Below are 19937 nucleotides of genomic sequence, written 5' to 3' on the forward strand. Positions count from 1 at the left end.
TGACCCTGGACAAGTCATTTCACCTCTGTTTGCTTCGATTTCCTCATCTGTAAAATGGGATTGATAATAGCACCTGAATTCCAGGATTGCTGTGAAAATAAGGGAGATAATATTTTGCCAAATTTAAAGCACTATGTACATGCTAGCTATTCTTATAATTACTACACCATGATGACTTCTTACCCTGAATATATACATATGTAACATTAATTCAATGATATTAAGTAACTAGCATGCATAATGAACTGTATTGGAGGAAATTCAAAAATAAATAAAGCATAGTAGTTGCCCTCAAATAGCTTACAATCAAGGAGGAGTTAGAAGGCATGTAAGAAACAAATTAAAAAAATCAGTGAGTGATAAGAGAAGAATGAAATCTCATGAAATGCAATGAAAGAGAAATTGTTTTCTAATCAAGGGGATCCTTAGCTATCTATATTTTGGTTTAACATTTATTCCAACAGTATGTATTCAGAATCACAGAACCATACACTATTAGAACTAGAAGAGATTTTGGAAATCATCTAGTCTAACCTAGCTTAATAATAAACTTATTATTTAAATTTTCTACATTTGTTTGTAATTTCTTCATGTCCTGGCAAATAGTTTTTATAAAGGTACCATATGAAGTATTGTATGTGGTATATATATTTCTTAATATTTCCAACAGAATTCACTATAAGGTCTTTTCAAAACTTTTTAACAATTGGGTTATCTCTTTATTTCATTTTGTTTATCTTTCTGTTTGATTTATCTAGCTCTGTAAAAAGAATATTAAAGTATCTTCTACAATTACGATCTTACTATCAGTGTCTTTTTTAGCAATTCAATTAGTTTTTCTCTTAAGAACTTAGATGCAATTACAGTTGGTGCATAAATATCAAATAATGATATTACTTCATTGTCTATATTACCTTTAAGCATAACATATTTTGTTTCTCTTGACATTGTGAATTTTTACTGCTGTCTTATCTGAGATCATGATTGCAACTTCTGTTTTTTGTAATTACCTAAAGAATAATGAATTTTGTTCCAGTACCTCTTTTTCACTTAATATGTGTTTTTGTTTTAAATATCTTTATTGCATACAACAAATTTCTGGGGTTTCTTTTAAACTCATTTTGTATTTCTCTTTTACTTTCTTAAGGTTTTCCATTTTTCACATTTAAGGTTATAATCATTAGGTTGATGTTTTCCTCTATTTTATTTTTTGTATTGATTTTTCTTTTTTTAAAAAAATTCTCTTTTAAATCAGAATATAGTCCCTATGATTTGTTTAGTTAACATTAACTTTATTCCAGTGATATCCCATAGATTTTCACCCCTACCATTCATTACTTTATCTTAACCCAAATTCTCTCTCCGTATGTTTCTCTGTCTGTCTGTCTCTCTGTTCCTCTCTGTGTGTGAGCCTCTCTCTCCTTCTTCCTTTCTGCTATCTTTTCCTATCCTCTTCCTCTTTTATTCCCCCATTCTTTCTCTCTCTCTCTTTTTCTTTTGTTTCATGCTTCCTCTTCTCAACCCATATAAGAGTATGGAGCATGGTAGAGAATTCTCCCTGCATGTCTTTACCCTTACTCTAATCCACTCTGTCATTTTAAGTAATATTCATTCATGGAATCCTTTTCCAAAACTGTCCATTTTATTTCATTGTCTTTCTTACTTCTTTTCTCTTCTAGACTACTCTGGAATTGAATCTCAAATTTGATGCACTTACATATTCTTTCTTTATTACCTCAATTTCCTGATAACAGGTGGGTCTTCTGGAAGATAAAAGCCTTGCTCCCTCCTCTATATAGCCTATATTGGAATAATTATACATACACACATACATACATATATATATACATACATATATATGTATATATCAATGAAAATCATATATATGTGCATATATATACATATGTGTGTATATACACCATATACATACACACATATATACATATATACCCATATATATACATACACACACATATATATATATATACATACACACACACACACACACACACACACACAACACACACACACACATATATTTACCCAAGCATCCCTTCTCTCTATTTTGTTTTTGTTTTCTTGAAGGGCCTTCTTCCAAGGGCACTCAATCCTAGAAAGATTAATTTATAAAGGAGATAGTGTTCCTTGGCAGAAGGTGCTCTTTATCCCATGTCGAGGGACCTGATTCTACTTCATGCCTTTTCATTCATCACATGTCCATTCTGGCAAAACTCCAATTTATCTCTGGACTTAAGTCCTTGCTACCATCCATCTACTCTCCTTCAATGTCAGAAGCCCCCAGGGGAGAGAAATGGTTGTGGCAGTATACTGTTCTAAGAAGCACAGATCCTGATTGAGGAAGAATAGATCCTTAATGTATATGCTTTACCTCAAAGAAACCTAATGCAAAGTCTCTATCACAGCCTATAACCCCACATCATTTGAGAGGGAATGTATCATATTACCCACAGAGCATGTTGCTTTCACAATTAGGGCTCAACTCCTCCTCCACCAAGCTTCATCTCCAAATCTCTAGTGTTCTTTCCCTACTCTTCCAAAGCTTCCCATGCAGGGAAAGAGGCATAAAAACCTACAGACCCATCTCATCAGTTGGGAGTACATCTCTGGCTTCCTTCACTATCATCCCACTGTACTTCCCCATCACTCTCTTGTCATCTTACCATTTGAGTGATTTTCCTCTGTATTTCCCCAACATCCCCAAAATATTGATTCACAAATGAGGGAACGTGGGCTTTCATCCAAGAAATGTTCATTTAATTTTTTCCCCTTTCCTCTTCCTTCTCACTTTTCTAACCCCATTAGTTCTTGTCCCTTAGATTCTCCTGTCCATAGAAGAAGGGTTCTTAACCTGGGCTCCACAGTCTCCCAAAGAGTCTATGAATAGATTTAATTGGGTATGTGAACTCATATGGGGGAAAAGTACATCTTTATCTTCACTAGCCTCTAACTAAAATTTAGCAGTTCCTTCAAGTATGAATACAGGCCACAAACTTTAGTAATATTAGGCTTCACCAGACTGCTAAAGGGCACCATGATTTTGAAAAGGTTCAAAACCCTTATCAAACATGTACTCCCTTTTTTTTCTTTCTCATTGGTCTTTAATCAAGGAGACTTGAAAACGAATAAAAACTAACAGCCATATCTAGCTCTAAAAAAATGAAAGTTTAAATTTATTATTTACTATTTTTCTTCTAACTGTACTTATTTACCTCTCTGGTTGATATATTTGATGTGTTTGCATGTCAGATACTCTGTTCATCTCTGGTTTCTTTGTAAGAATGACTCAAATTCCTCCATTTTGCTGATCATCTATCTTTTTTTTTTATTGATGATTAGGCTCAAATTTGCAAGATATTGTATTTTTTATTTTTTTATTTTCTTTTATTAGTAATTTTGTTTTTCATTTTGTTTGCCCTTCACAATACCAAATTCTAATTATTTTATTGATTCTTCATAAATAAAGAGGTCTTAAATGATTAAGATTGATTATAATATTTTTTGTTTGACTTTGTTTTAATGTTTCAGGAATATATTTCTTCATGAATTAAACTTGGAGTATATCTCCACTGACATCTTATGGGTTTTATAAATATGGATTTTGCTATCTATTTACAATATTTCTGGGCAATATTTAAAAACTAACTCGAAGCAATTTTAATGTCATATCTTTCTAGAAAATTTGTAATCTTTAGATTGTCTCTATACTCTATCTTCATGATCAGCCATTTTAACTTGTATAAAACTCATGTATTTTGTCCACTTAAAAAAAATTCTACTCCATCAAATTTTCTTACATTTTTGACTTTTGGGTCCCAATTCTTCCACTTTTCTTCAGAGCACCTACTATTTTGAAAATATTGTTATCGTATGTTTAAGTTGTCAACTCTCATTTGTCTTTTTTCTTCCTCAACAGCTCTGCTGTTTGCTGTACTTCCATCCTTATTTTTTTCCCTTTAATGGATTCATTTTTCTTCCAAACAATTTCAGAGTTTTTTGGTGTTTTTCCATTACTATTTCTGGAAATCCCATAGAATTTATTGTTTTGCTTTCTTTTTCACCATGGATTTTTGAGTCTGTAGTATTTACTGCGTGTGCTCTTTTCTAGATAGTTTGCTCATTTTTTCCTTCTTTATCATATCACTGCTGATTTATGTGATGTGACCTTTCCTAATCTTTATGCTTGCTGTTATTATTTGTTTACTCCATTTCATGTATTACTTTCTTCTTTGAAATGATGGAAGAGCATTTGGCTTAGATATGAACTCACAGTCATCAATTTATGGAAGTTCTTATTTCTCTTCTTTTAATTGACATTTTCTTCAGTTTATGTGGTGCTTTTAAAGTTGTTTGGGGGTATTTAGTGGAAGTTAATTTATTTCTAAACTTTCTCAGCTATCTACTTGTTCTAGATAACATTGGATAAAACCACATACTTCTGTATTCCTTATCATTCATAGTTGCTTACTTAATTTTTTTTTCCAGACCATTGAGACTGGTTGAATTCAATGATCTCTCTCTTTCAAGGGGTCACTGCTGAGGACAACTCAGCATAAGTGTCCAGTGAGAAGCATGGGAAGTGAGAGTGCTAAATAGGCACATTTAAGCATAGTGGGATAGAAACTCAGCCTTCTATTATATTTTCTGTAGGAATTTCCTGGTGGGGAAATTTTTCCTTCCTTCTTTTATTCTCATTATAGTTCTTCGTCCTTCATTTGGCACATTTCATACTGTTCTGAGGTGGTAAAAGTGGGATCTAGGCTAATATACAACTTCTTACTCAACCATCTCACACAGAACTCCAGGCCTATCTTTTTTTTTTTTAATGAAAATATTGAGACCCAGAGAGGAAGAGTGATTTTCCCAAGGCCACAGATAAAGTAAGTGTTAGAGCTGAAACTCAGGCCTAATTCTTGACATCAAGTCCTCTGCTCTTTTCAGGGACCCCAAGCTTCCCCCTAAAAACTACTGATTGTTGATCAATTATTTTAGCAACAGATACCTGATAATCACCTCCAACAGAAATAGTCATAGTAGATGCCCTTCTCTGCTAGTGTAGCGATCCTTCAAATGAATAAATAGTGACCAATAGTGTATAGTTAACAACACAGTACCACCTTAAAATAAGCTTTGATAAGTTTTATTATAAGCTTTTATAATCAGGCCCTTTCATGATGATGATGATGACAATAATATTCCTGGAGTGATTTTTTTCCCTCTTGTCCCTTTGATAATGCAAAATGAACATAATCATTTATGCTACTTTGGTTAATTACAAATACTATTGCTGTCATTGGAGAAATATTAATATTTTCCTTGCATTCACTTCACTCTGTCCCCTCTCTGCCCTTCTCTAGGAAATCTAAGTTAGGTAAGAGTGGATAGAAAAGTAAACCTTAACCTCAAATAATTTGATCTGGTATATTGATTTTGGTTTATCAATTTTAAATGATAGAGGAAAATTTGACTTTGGCATTAAGTCTGGGTTTCTGGTTCAGAAAGGCTGGTAAAGGCAATGTGTTTAAAACATAGTAGAGATTACCTATCCTTGGGATAAAAGGAGTAATACTCAAATGTCTACCATAAGAAATTGTCAGATTTGGCAGGAACAACCCAGGCAATGACGTAAACACTGAATCTGAATATAAAGGCAGAGTTCCCAAAGGGACAGAGAGTTGGGTACCAACAGACTCCCTTGGGACTATTCTCTTTGCTTTACAGGACCAACAACAATCATTTTCTGAGGAAATCCCAAAGGTCAGCTGGCCTGTCTAGTCCCTATCTCCAGGAAAGATTATAAGCAAGCCTTCAAACCAGCCTTGACCCCAAACACTATGCTAGGTCTAGTCTCACACTAAGTTTTAAGGATAGAGGTACAAAGGAGATAAATGGCAAAGCACATGTCCTATCTGATCTAGCCATGGCATGATTGCGTTTATGGGAAAACCAAATAATCACTAGAATACATTCAAGATAGAACACAAAGTTTTACCTGAACATACAGTCAAAGGGAGGAGAGAGGAACAAATGAACTTTATTTTTGAAGTTATATCCACCAGTCATTATTTGACCAAAACAATCCTCCAAAGTCCATTTGTCATAATATTACTCCAATATATTATACACTTATTAAAGGGCCAGAGAAGATCAGAAGAAGGAAGAATAGGCATGAAAAGGGATAAAAATACCCCTTGGGGTCACCACTAAAAAAACAGACACCTGATCTATAAAAGCCAAGTGGGGCAGCTAGGTGGTGCCATAGGGCTTAGAGTGCTGGGCCTGGAATCAGGAAGACCTGAATTCAGATCAGACCTCAGATACACACTAGCCCTGTTACCCTGCACAAGTCATTTAACTTCTGTTTTCCTCAGTTTCCTTATCTATACAATAGAGACAACAGTAGCACTATTTCCCAGAGTTGTTGTGAGAATCAAATGAAATAATTTTCAAGTGCTTATCAACTAGTGAATGTTATATAAATGTTAACCACTATTATTGTTGTTACTATTACTACTATTATTATTATGTGGATAGATGACCTATTTTTCCCCAAGGGAGTCAACATTACACAAGATTAATTCAAGTTTGAAAACAGTCCAGATAATTCAAAGTTTTGAAAACAAATTTTAAAGGCCAAAATTACCCCCCAAATTGTATCTGTGTAAACATACTGATTTCTTCCCTCTTCTTCTATACTTCTTAATTATCCACAGCAAATGTTTAATCTAAACGGGCTTATGCTGGGCCAGGTCTAACTCTGGCCAGGCTTGAGGTTAGAATGTGATGATTATAGATTAGAGAGAGAAGAGAATGTAAAGGTCAACTAGTCCAACCTGTCATTTTACAGATGAGGAAACTGAGGAAAGGAAGTCAGAGGGCTTTCCCAAGGTCACATAGCTGGTAAATAGCAGAACCAGAATTTGAATTTAGATTCACTGACTCCAGATTGACATTCTTTCCACTGTGCTGATGAGACATATGTGGACCATAAAATGCAACAAAAATAACTTTAGTGATAATTAAATTCAAAATGATGCAATTCCTGTTTAAATTAAAACGCTATTCTCCATCTCTACATTCACCAAAGCATGTAGTGATACTAGATCAGAAAGGCAGAGCAATGGAAACTATGTTAAAACTTCCAGCACTACTGCCAAAGGCTTCCCCACTCCCTTAAAAAAACAGCCTTGCCTGCATAAAACAAGTGATACCCCTACTGTAGTAGCTTTCTCCTTATCTCCTTAATGAAGCACTAATTTAAGTCAGACAAAGAAAAGAAACAATACTATATGAGCCACTGCAAAGTAAAACAGAAATTCTTTGTATTATCCATCATTTAATATTGCTCATGATGTTGCTGGGCAGTTAGGTAGCATAGTGAATAGAGAACCTGGCCTAGAGTCCTGAATATTCATTTCATGAACTCCAATCCGGTCTCAGGCACATACAAGCTGTGTGAACCTGGACAAGTCACTTAACCCTATTTCCTTCCATTTCTTCAGCTGTAAAATGAGCTGGAGAAGGAAATGAAAAACCACTTTCAGCATCTTTGCCAAGAAAACCCCAAATGGAGTCACAAAGAGTGGAACATGACGAACATCAACAACAACAAATTTTTCCCAGATAAAATAAAATTTAATAAAACACCACAAATCTAAATAAGCATGAATGAATACAGAACGGTATTATCACTGCAATGAATAGACCCAGAGAGAAAATCCATTCGTGGATATTTCTATCACTTTTGTGCTGACCAAAAGCAGAGACATCATCTTGCTGACAAAGGTCCTTGGAGGGAAAGTTATGGTTTTCCCAGTAGCAATGTATGGCTGTGAGAGTTGGATTATAAGGAAAGCTGAGCATCTTGGAATCAATGCTTTCAAATTGTGGTGCTGGAGAAGAGTTCTGAGGGTCCCTTGGACAGAAAGGATGTCAAATAAGTCAACACTTGAAGAAATTAATTCAGGCTATTCATTGGAAGGTCAAATACTAAAGCTGAAGGTTAAATACTTTGGACACAGAACTCATTGGAAAAGACCTCAGTGTTGGGAAAGATTGAAGGCAAAAGGAGAAGAGGACAACAGACAATAAGATGAATAATGTCATTGAAACAATGAACATTAACTTGGACAGACTTTAAAAGATGGTGGAGGATAGAAGGACCTGGAGTGCTATGGTCCATGGGGTCACAAAGAGTTGGACACAATCGAACAACTGAACAAGAAGTTAGGTGTGACATAATACAGAACAGAGATGGTAGCGTAGCCCTTTAGCTTCATTTAGCTCTTTCCTTCTTGCCCTCAGGTTGATTTGCATGACAGTAAGGAAGCAGTATAGGATCTGAGGGGAGACTCACATCTCAGCCCTCTCACACAAGGTCCCCCTTATTTCTCATGATGCTCTTGTGAATAGTGATGATACAGACAGGCCATGAAGTATTTGACTGGAATTGAAAGGAATTTTCTAATCCAAAGTCAAGTAGTTGGCTGAGGTCAGGGACTTTAAGTCTGAACCATAGGAAAAGTAATCAAAATAATTTACTTAAATTTATACTGGACAGTATGAAGACCTTTGCTTACTACCAGGTTGGTTATGGCACATAGCTCTAGGTTGTGTTCTCTACAACCTTTAACCCTTTCTTTCCAGGAGGAGACTTAAAAGCTACAACACCACAGCAGATAGAAGAAATCAGCAGTTAGTAATAAAGAGGTTGACTAGCTATAGACTAGTAGATAGTAGCAGAGAGTAATAGCCCAAGGACCATAAATCAAGTAAGGTCATCTATTAGAGTTGAGATAATGTAATATTCATTATAGAACAAAACTATTTTGAGTCAGCTAGGTGGTGCAGTGGATAGAGCACTGGCCCTGAAGTCAGGAGGATCTGAGTTCAGATCCGGCCTCAGACCAAACACTTGACACTTATTAGCTGTGTGACCCTGGGCAAGTCACTTAACCCCAATTGCCTAAAAAAAAGCATAAAACTATTTTGTCACCAGAGGATGGCAGTAAGTCTTTCATGTTGGAGGAGACTTACCTTTCCATACACATATCTGGTCACACATATGTGAAATTCATACATGTGGCCCAGCCAAATATATTGTCTATATATGTATCCTTCTAACTGTTAGTATGGTAACCCATGGGAAAGTATATTCTATTTAAGCATGAAGATTTTTTTTTGCCACTTGATTTGTTTTGCTATTTGATTAAATGCCTTTTGCTTTAATGTGCTCTGTGTCTTTGTGAAAGGAAGTGCCTTGGTAGGGGCTATTGCTCTCAAGTTTTGAAAGAATGCTGACCCACTGAGTACCTCAGACATGGAGTGACTTTCTGGAGATACATGTTGGAGAGGGGAGGGCAAGGGAGAAACCAGGTGTCACTCACATTTCTGCCATAGCATTTTAAAATCCTCATTGTTTAAAAAAAATCCAGTGAGAAGTGATGGGGAAGCATATCCTGCCATTAGATACAGGTTTACATGTTCCTTGACTAGAACATCACTGGAGAAGTTGGCCATTAGCTAGTCTTTTAAGAGCTGAAAAGTCATCCTAGGACATGGTTACAGTAAAAACTTAAATAAAAACAAATGTGCACTTCAAAGACATAGACATAAATGTCAACATGAAGGATCTCTTAGAAGACACTGAATAGGCCTGGAAAGCCTATAACTGCTTCCTCAGCAAGAGAGCAAAGTGCTCTCATTCTCTGATGGATTCCTTGTTCACCTTGGAACAAATCAAGAGGAGAAAAGTCAAGCCAAATTCTCTATCCTAGGCCCCACCCCTGGAATTGGATATTTGTGAGTGTCTAGACCTTTTAATTCATTGAGTCCCATTAATGTCTCTTCTTTACTTAACTCTGAGCATCATTCTTAATAATTAGTGGGTCTCTTCTGCCTTTAAGCTAATCCTCCAAAACCCAGATGGAGTAATGATAGCCCAGGTTAAATACCTGTAGTACTCCAGGTACCTAACTCATGCCTTCCTTTCATTCTCAAGCCAGCAAGATCTACATGGCTATGGATCTGTTTAGTAGTTTGCACTGTTGGCCTCTGTTCTAGAAATGGGGGAATGGCAACAGAAACTTTTATGAGTGGTCTTTTGACAGAAAATGTATCTAACTGACTTGAGATCCAGAGTTTAATGTCTGCATAACCCAGTAGGTTGGGGAATAATGATATCTGAGATGGATTCAAGGCTTCCTTGCTTCTAAAGTGCTTTATGCAGCTAGCAAGAGAGACAGACAGACAGATAGACAGACAGATAGGTATAGGTACAGATATAGAGATAGAGATATTTTCATTGGGGTGGCTAGGTGGTACAGTAGATAGAGCACTGGGCCTGGAGTCAGGAAGATTCAACTTCCTGAGTTCAAAGCTAGCCTCAGACACTTACTGACCCAAGTCACTTAACCCTGTTTGCCTCAGTTTTCTTAACTGTAAAACAAGCTGGAGAAGGAAATGGCAAGCCACAGCACTATCTCTGCCAAGAAAACCCCAGATAGGGTCATGAAGAGTCAGACATGACTGAACAAAAATAATTTCCTTCAATCTTTGGAGTAGTCCAGCTAACTTAGTAGCATGAATATTATTGCTCTCATTTTACATATAGAAAAACTGAGGCTTACAGAAATTAAGTAACTTTCTTAAGGACATTGAGTTAAATATGAGGATATCAAGTCCCATACATATTGAATGAGTCCCATACAGCATAACTGGGACTCAGACCCTGGGCTTCAATCACTAAATCTGACACTATGTTCACTGGTATATAATCTCTCCTGGTTATAAAATACAGGTTGAGACTAACTTTAACCTTAGAGGAAATGCAAATCATTCTCTATGGCTAAATGTGAATAAAAGAGTTTCCAGCCTGGGGAGCCATTTACTTACCCAAATCTCATCAACCAATCAATCAGTAAATCAACAAATGTTTATTAAGCTCTGACCTGGTCTTCTTGCAGCTTACTCCCCTCCATATGCTCTACAATTCAGCTATGCTGACCTCATTCCTCTTTCTCACACAAGATACTTTATTTGTAAAAACTGAATTTTCACCAGCTGTACCTCCAGGCCTTGAATGCTCTCTGTCCTTGTCTCTGCTTCCTGGCTTCTCTAGCTTCCTTCAAATCTCAGATAAAATGCTATCTTCTGCAAGAAGCCTCTTCTGACCTTCTTTAATTGTTAGTGCCTTCTCTTTGAAATTGGGTCATCTAGGTGATGCAGCGAATAGGGTGCCTGGACTAATCTTCCTGACTTCAAATCTGGCCTTAAACACTCCCCAACTGTGTGACTCTGGGCAAATCGGTTAACCCTGTTTGCTTCAGTTTCCTCATCTGTAAAATGAGCTGGAGAAGGAAATGGCAAACCACTCCAGTATCTTTGCCAAGAAAACCCCAAATGGGGTCAGGAAGAGTCGGACATGACTGAACAACAACAAATCTCTTTGAAATCATCTAGAAATTTATCCTATCTTCCATAGTTATTTACATATTTTCTCTCTCCATTATATTGTGATCTCTGTCAGGATAGCGACTGTTTTTGCCTTTCTTTGTATCTCCAGCACCTAGTACAGTATCTGACACATAATAGATGCTTCAGAAATGCTTATTGACATGAATACTAAGTGCCAAGCAGCATGCAAGGTACTAAGAATATCAGTAGAAAGAATGAAATAATCCTTACTCTTCAAGAGTTTATGTTCAATGAAGGAAACAAGTCCATACATTAAACAGAAAGTAATTGGAGAGGATAGCCATTAGTTAGGGGCACCAGGAAAGCCTTCATGGAGAAGGTGGTACTTATGCTGATGCTAGAAAAAAGAGAGTGATTCTGTGAGTCACAAGTGAGGAGGGAATATATCACAGACATAGGGGAATCTATAGACAGCCAGTGCAAAGGCATGATCATGAGAGATGGTGTGTCATGTGTGAGGACAGAGGAAGGCCATTTCACTGGACTTCAGAATACAGAAAGAGGAATAATGGAGGTTGGAAAGACAGGTGGTGATGGTTTTAAAAAGCTAAACAGAGGGGTTTATATTTTATCCTAGAGGCAAGAGGGAGCCATTGGAGTTTATTGAGTGGGAGAATGACATAATCAGATTTGCACTTAAGGAAAATCACTCTGACAGCTATGTGAAAGATGGACAGGAATAGGGAGAGGCTTTAGGCAGGGAGCCCAATTAGGAAAATATTTAACAGTTTAGGTCAGAGATGAGGAGAGCCTAAAGCAAGGTGGTGGTCATTTGGGTAGAGAGAAAGGATCAGATGCAAGAGCTGTGGTAGAGGAAGAAAAGGCAAGAATTGGCAATTGATTGGGTATTTGGATATGTTTAAGAGATAATGAGAAATTGAGGACAATGCCAAGGTTGTGAATCTAGGAGCTTAAAAGAATGGTGGCATCTTCAAAAGAAATAAGGAAATTTGAAAGAGGGGAGAGTTTGAGGGAGAAATATAATGAGTTCTCATTTGAACATGCTGAGTTTGACATGTCTATGGGAAATCCAGTTTGAAATGTCCAGTGGTTGTCTAGACAATGTGTTCCAAACAGCAGAGACAGTAAGGATCTTTTCCAGAGAGGATATTTCTCTTTGTAATTACAAATATTGGTCAGGATCCCACTGACCCTCCTGTGAAATCACACAAACAAAAGAGCCAATAAATTGTGTCCCTTCTCTCAAGCCTCTTGCTTTTGATATTAGTTGAGAATTCATGAGCCCAGAGCAGAACAATTATGGAGACTCAATTCTTCTTAACAATTAGTGCCCTCACACCCCAAGGGTTTTTGTTTTTGTTTTGACAGGAAATGGTAGAAAGATTAATTTTGAAATATTGACTCTTTTTGTTAATAAAAGAGAAAGAGCTCTAGTTTAGGAGTCGAAGGACCAGAATTTAAATCCCACTTTTGACAACACTTTCGGGAACTTGGCAAGTCAGTTTCCTAGTCTGTACGATAAAAAGGTTGCACCAGATGGCTTCCAAGTTCCTCTTAGTTCTAGCTCTATGATATTTTGATAAAGTTCTTAGCCCAAGAACCATCCTTCCTTTACATCCCCACCTCCCAAATGCCTACTTATGCTCATATCTTTGGCATAGCCCAGTGATTTACCACCCAGATTCAAGGTCACTTAGTGATGAAGGAATCTCTCATGTAACAGTCACTTTCTTGGATTTTAGTGGTGGAAGATTAAAAAGCATGATCAATTCTCACTGGAAGATGGACCCTGCCCTGCCAACCTCCAACCTCCCTCTTATCTATTCTTTTCATATTTGCCCACAACAATATACCATGTATTCTTGTGTTCTTGAATTAGCTCCCCTTTCTAGGTCATAACCCTTCTATAAAATGTTCTGTGCATTATTTGTCCCTATAGGGTACCACTCTGCCTAGCCATTGCTACTCACAGTGGAAAAAAAAAAAGCTTTGCCTCGGGATCACCCATCTTGACAGACTTTGATGTTCTATCAGTGAGTCAAATTCATTCATTGGGAACCAGAGAGCCATCAGTCAGTTAGTCAGTAAGTATTTATTAAGCACCTACTGTATGCCAGATGTTATGCTAGAGCTTAGGGATACAAAGAAAGGAAAAAGAAAGGTCTGTTCTCAAAGAGCTCACATTCTAATGGGGAAAGACAACAGGTACAAACAAATTGTATACAGGATAAGTAGAAAATAATCAACAGAGGGAAGTCGCTAGAATAAAGAGGGGTGAGGAAAGGCTTCCTGTAGAAGGTGGGATTTTAGTTAGGTCTTGGAGAAAGCCAGGAGGTGGAGATGAGGAAGGAGAGGATTCCATTCATGGGATACAGCCTTACTTGGGACTAAAATATGGAGTATCTTGTTTGGAGAACAGCAAGGTCACTATGTCCAGTGTCACTGGATCAAAAGTACTTGAGGAAGGCTGGGGTATAAGAAGACTGGAAAGTGGGGAGGAGTAGGTTATGAAAGGTTTTGAATACCAAACACATCCTGAAGCTGATAGGGAGATGTTGGAGTTTAATGATTAGGAAGGATGGCATAATAGTGCCTGTGCTTTAAGAAGATTACTTTTGCAGTTGAATCAAGGATGGACTGGAGTGGGGAGAGACTTGAGTAAGGCAGATTAATCTTCAGGCTATTGCAACAGGCCAGGTGTGAGGACATGAGGGCCTGTACCAGAGTGGTAGCAGCATAAGAGGAGAGAAGGAAGTGTATTTTGGAGATGTCATAAAGGTGAAATAAGACCTTGGCAACTGATTTCACTTGGGGAGTGAAAGACCGTGAGAAGTCAAGGATGACACCTAGGTTTTGAGCCTAGGAGACTAGAAAGACAGTGATACCCTCAATAGTAATAGGGAAGTTTGGAAAGGGGGCGGTATTTGGGAGGAAAGATAATGAGTTCAGTTTTGGACATATTGACTTTAAAATGTCTACTGGACATCCAGATCAAGATGTCTAATAGGCAGTAGAGATGCATCATGGGATAACTTTTTAAATGAATGAATAGCTTTTAGGCATCACTCCCATTAATAGATGAGTTAGTGTGCACACTCATCCCTTCCCCACCCCAGCCCCTTTCTCCCATCACATACCCACATGTACATGAGCACATTACCACAGAGAGACACCTGAGCACATAAGTGACAGTACCCATAAAGGCATATAATAATTTCATTTGTCTTCTAAACACCCAAACTGCAACGTCCTCCAGGATTTAAATTAATTGTATAATTTTCACTTGCTTAAGTTCTCTCATTGTGAATGAAAATCATTTTGTCAAATATTTAATACAATCTTAGTCCAAAACACTTCAGGACATAAGTCCACTTGTCAGAATTTCCTTCACATGAGGAGAATCTAGTAAATTTTCCAATCAACTAATCCAAAGGATACTAACAAGCAACTCCCTCAGTCCCCCTCCCACCAAAATTTTTCTTGTAAAATGCCAAACCAAAAAGCAGCTCTTTTAGATGAAAGCTGAAAATAATCCCTTCTGTGGTCTCTTGTTTGTTGAAACTGACTATTGACATCAGAGAACCATATATTGTGTAATCCTGACCCAATCCATTTTTGCCCCTCTTCCATACTGAGCAAAAACGTGTTTCTTTCACATTAAGTCCCAAGGTAAGCCCCCTTCTTCAGGAAAACCAGTCTCCAGAAAGAAATCTCCCAAAACGGACACCAAACTGAGGAGTTTAGATGGGGTTGGAAGGAAGTCAAGGAATATATTAAAGTCTTTACAGATTTAAGGATATCACTCTTCTCAGATGTGATTGAGGGAAAACAACAAGGATTCTTCCATCTATCTCCCTGCAGAACTATTCTTGCATTAATCAGAGTATGGTGCAGAGGGAAGGGTTAACCAAGCCCAGACCTCAGCAATCTGTGTTCAATTTTGATAAAAATCTTTCTCTCCACCCCACAGCTCAGATACTTCTCTTTATGTTACAGGCTCACATCTTGTTTGGGGCACTGCATACTCCCCGGAGTACCCAGCACCCACACTGCTGTGGGACAGATGTGCCAGAGACGTGCAGCCCACTGCCCCCCTTCTGGGGATCTAGCTTGTGCCAAAGTCTATGCCACCTCCCCTTCCTCTTCCCCCTCCTCCTCCTTCTCCCTTTTTCTTCCCCCTCCTCTTCCTTCTCATCCTCCTCACAAATTACCTGTCCCCCAGATCGATTTGTTCCTTATTTAAGTTACAGTGCAAACTCCCCTAAATGTCAAACCCAAACAACAAAGTTATGCAGTAGCTAACTGGGGATGCTAAGGCTTATAAACTCAAGGAGCTTATTCCCAAATGCCTTTCCCCCTCCCCAGTCCCTGGCATTCTTCCTCTTGAGTAGCTCAAGCCACAGGACCAGACTAAAGAAAGCTTCCACTACCACCACCAAGAGGGGGAACAGATACTGCTCACTGTGCCCCATCTTCAGTCAACGGCTTGTGCATGGCTGGGAGCTGAGTCTGAAAAGAGTTAAAACCCATCCAACCCAAGAAGCCAGTTGGGGACCCTGAACTGGGGAAAAGCCATAGGAAAGTTGCCAGTATTTAGGGGTTGGGAGAGTTCATTTTGGGTTGACGCTCCTGTGACAATCAGGGAATCAGATTTCAAATCCACAAATCTTTCTCTCCCCTTCTCCTCTTAAAGTTTTCCAAAGACATTTCCTTTATACAAATGTGCCAACACATACACACACACACACACACACACACACAACAGCAGCAGCAGCAGAGCCACAAATGTTCACAGTTCTTATGTACACTTAGAAGAAACAACAGCTTGCCCATAGCAGAGCAATGTTTTCCAACTCCTCTTAAGGTTATAAAGAAAGTTTTTGAAAAGGAGACATATCCCCCGAATGTTGCTCCTTATTTCCATCCCCCATCCTCCCAACAGCATGAAACAGAGACCAGAGGGGACGAGGCTGTCGCACTTACGCTGTGTATCCCATAGCTTTGTCCTGGCTCCCCAATTTCTGTAGTCCTATAATCCACACAGAGAGCCTCTTGTCCTCTTCCTTCTCTTTTCCCTCTGCACTGTACAGCACTCAGATTGAAACCACTGCTGTTTTCACTTTCAGACCAACCTCTCTCCTCTCTCCTCTCTCTTCTCCCTCCCTCCCTCCCAGCCTCTGACGTCAGGCTGCCTTGGAGAGATATTTATGGCAAGGATAGTCTAAAGTTTCCCTAGGTAGAGTTCTGATCACAGTTCCTTGGGATTTGTAATTTTTACACTTTCACACAGAAAGCTCCACAAAGAAGGGAAAAGAAGGAGGGAGGAAACAGGAGGGAAGACAATGAGGGCAACTGTTTAAAACTTTGGCAAAGGGAACTCCCAGCTCTGTCTCTCCTTTTGAAAACACTTTAGGGTCAAAGAGGCAAAAAATTGCAACCTAAAATATGTTCTTCCTTAGGATATCTATGCAATGCAGAAAAGTGCCTGCTACAAGTTCCACTCAGGACATCCAAGTGCTATTGGTTCTGGGAAATACCTTCCTCTCTTACGAATGTTTCCCAGCAAGGTGTGAAGGAAACATAAGAGGCAAAAGAGAACAGCCAATTAGAAGTTCTGATCCACATCCAAATGCTTTCCTGGTTTTTGCTGGGGAGTGTTTGCCTGAAACAAATACCAAAACAAAGAACCAAACATTTAAGTTCATTTTTATTAAGCTGTTCTTAACTCAACACCTCTGATTTTTTTTTTCCAGGAGAAATCTTGCTTAGATGTAATCAGCAATCTCCCTTTAGCATCTGTGGACTCCATTTGTTTAGTATTTATTTGTAATTGTTTATGTTTCTTTGTAAGTGTTTAAAACTTGTTTAAAATTTGATTTCTTCCCATCTGTTCCAGCCTTGTCTCCTCCCGAGGGTGAGGGCTGGGTGGAATTTTCTTTTTCCCTGTGTACCTCAAACAGAACGTGCTTATTGCAAAGTTATGCCCTGGACACAAAGTTTTCTGAGATTTGGAAAATGAGACCTCCAACACCTTGAAAAGATATCACAAATATGGTTTAATTAACTGTGCATTTCAGCCAAATGGGAGATTCTAGGGGTAGAGACCCTGGAGTTACACTTGCAGAGTGAATGAAACTGACTACATCAAGTCAGCAAGTATTTATCAAGTCCCTATTATGCACCAGGCACTATGCTCATTGCTGGGGGGGAAAATAGCACTTTTTTTTTTTAGTTTTCCAAAGAACATTACATATATCTATCTCATTTGATCCTCATAGCAACCCTGGGAAGTAGGTATTATTTTTATTCCCATTTTAAAGAGGAGGAAACTGGAGCTGAGAGTCACACAACTAGTGTCTTAAGCAGGATTCAAACTCAGGTGTTCTTGACTCCTAATGTATCACTCTGTGTACTTCATCTGGTACATGGTTCTTCAGTGTTCTATATGTAACACTGTAATCTTACCATGGAAATTAGCATTACCCTATATGTCTAGAGTCTGAAGCAAATAAGGCAGAGAATTAATAAAAATCAATGGATCAAATAGAAAGCAATTAACAGGTCTAATGACAAACACTTTCCTCTACCTTTTAATACTCGTTTTCTCTTCTCTACATGGAGTTTCTGTGAAATTCTGTTCCTAAGACCAATACAAGATGTGTTTCTTGAGGGGTAGAAGTAGGGTAGGGAAGAAATTTTGAAAGAAAGGGAATATATTGGGAAGACAAGAAAAAGGAGAGATGGCAGCAAAGAAAAGTCTAAATAGGAAAGAGGGAACACTTTGTTGCTACTTCATACTGTTTTGGTCCAACTCCACTCTGATTCAGCAACATAGAAAAGACTCTTGAAATGTGTGGCTAAGTGTTCAGAGGCAGGTATGAGGCTGATGAACCCCATAGACTAAATGATTAGTCAGAGCCTCATCTTACCTATTACCATTTCTCCAACTCTGTCCCTAAGATGTTCCAGATGGATAAGGCTTTATCTCATGTTCTCAGAGATCTCTAGGACACTAAATTCTGCTCCTTGATCCATTATTCAAATGCCTCCACATCTCAAAGTCTTTAGTGCTTTAAAACTAATTAATTGCTCAATACTCTTTAAAGGATTGAATTTGTATGATTCCCAAAAAAGACTCATTCCTCTATGAAACAGTATTTGTCTGGGGAAGATTTAAGCTCCATAAAGATTTCTTCTCGCTTTTTATACTGGGTAATATCCAGAGAACTCAAAGCCACATAAAAATGGGATCTAATTCAGTATAACAGCATTGATATGAAGGTATTCAATGATATGTTTCCCTGCTCTTAATTCACAAATTAAGAGTCACAAACACAACTAGGTATGAGAGGAACTATTCAGATACATGAGATGTTCCTTGCCCTGAAAATCAACAACTTTCTGAGCTCAGGGCCCTATACTTAAATAACAGGAAATCTACATTAATAATGATGATAACACCCAAAAGATAGATATAATTTGCTCTATAGAAAACCTAATACGTCACCTTTTACAGAGGAATTTCCCCAATATTTTGGTAATGGTATTTTTGGTGATAATTCCTGTTTATACATAAGAAAACTATATACATTCTTGTTTGTACATAAGGAAACTGCAGGAATTCAGGACAAAAATTGTCAGCTTTATTCCACCCCTTTCAGTCTCTCTAAATGAAACTCCTGAGTAAACTTCATGGTCCTAGCTTCAGGAGTATGATGGAAATTGAAAGAAACTTACTCACCCAAACCCAGATTTCATATATCAGATGGGCCTGGGGAAACTGGTGAAGGGGACAAAAAGAAATTCAACTGGCAGGCTTGACTTTAAGGAACTCTTACTATGGTCTGAGTGTGGCTATAGATCTGACTCATAAAAAGACCTGAAATAGCCATGAGGATGTCATCTAGAGTAGGGCTTTTTAAACTTTTTTCCACTTGAAACCCCTTCAGCACTTCTTAAATCACAGGTCCATGGGGCAGCTAGGTGGTACAGTGGATAGAGCACCAGCCCTGAAGTCAAGAGGACCTGAGTTCAAATCTAGCCTCAGACTAAACACTTGACATGTGCTAGCTGTGTGACCCTGGGTAAATCACTTAACCCCAGTTGCCTAAAAAAGAAATTTTTTAAATAAATAAATAAACTGTGGGTCCCAGCCCACAGTTAAAGATTCTAGAGCAAGTGGCAAATATGCTACAGGCTGGCAACACTTCCACTGTAGCCTGAACCAGATTAAAATGTAATTGGGAAATATTTAACAAAATTAGGAAAAACACAATAGAATATCGATAATGTTAACATGGGGTTTTTTTGAAGTCAACATGGGATCCCTCAGGGATTCTTATATATATGATCCTCCATTTCTATTTGAGTTTGACACCACTTGTCTGGAGGACACTCACAAAAAGAGTGACCAGCATGTCTTCTGTAAAGAAGCCACATGTTTGTCCTTCATTTTCAAAGAGGACCAGTAACATCATGGGGTG

At 38.1% G+C, this 19937-nt stretch overlaps 1 protein-coding gene across 2 annotated transcripts in view; it reads right to left on the minus strand.

Annotated features, from left to right (window-relative positions):
* Positions 1 to 16601, minus strand: part of DAAM2 (dishevelled associated activator of morphogenesis 2) — a 169276-nt gene extending 152675 nt beyond the window's left edge. For both annotated transcript variants that reach the window (XM_078155389.1, XM_020999400.2), the window contains exon 1: positions 16438 to 16601. The gene's annotated coding sequence lies outside the window, so the exon portion shown is untranslated. The remainder of the gene's footprint in view (positions 1 to 16437) is intronic.
* Between the last annotated feature and the right edge of the window lie 3336 nt (positions 16602 to 19937).

This window comes from Phascolarctos cinereus, unplaced genomic scaffold, assembly GCF_003287225.1.
Source record: "Phascolarctos cinereus isolate Bilbo 61053 unplaced genomic scaffold, phaCin_HiC Scaffold_5;HRSCAF=322, whole genome shotgun sequence".
Classification (NCBI taxonomy): Eukaryota; Metazoa; Chordata; class Mammalia; order Diprotodontia; family Phascolarctidae; genus Phascolarctos; species Phascolarctos cinereus.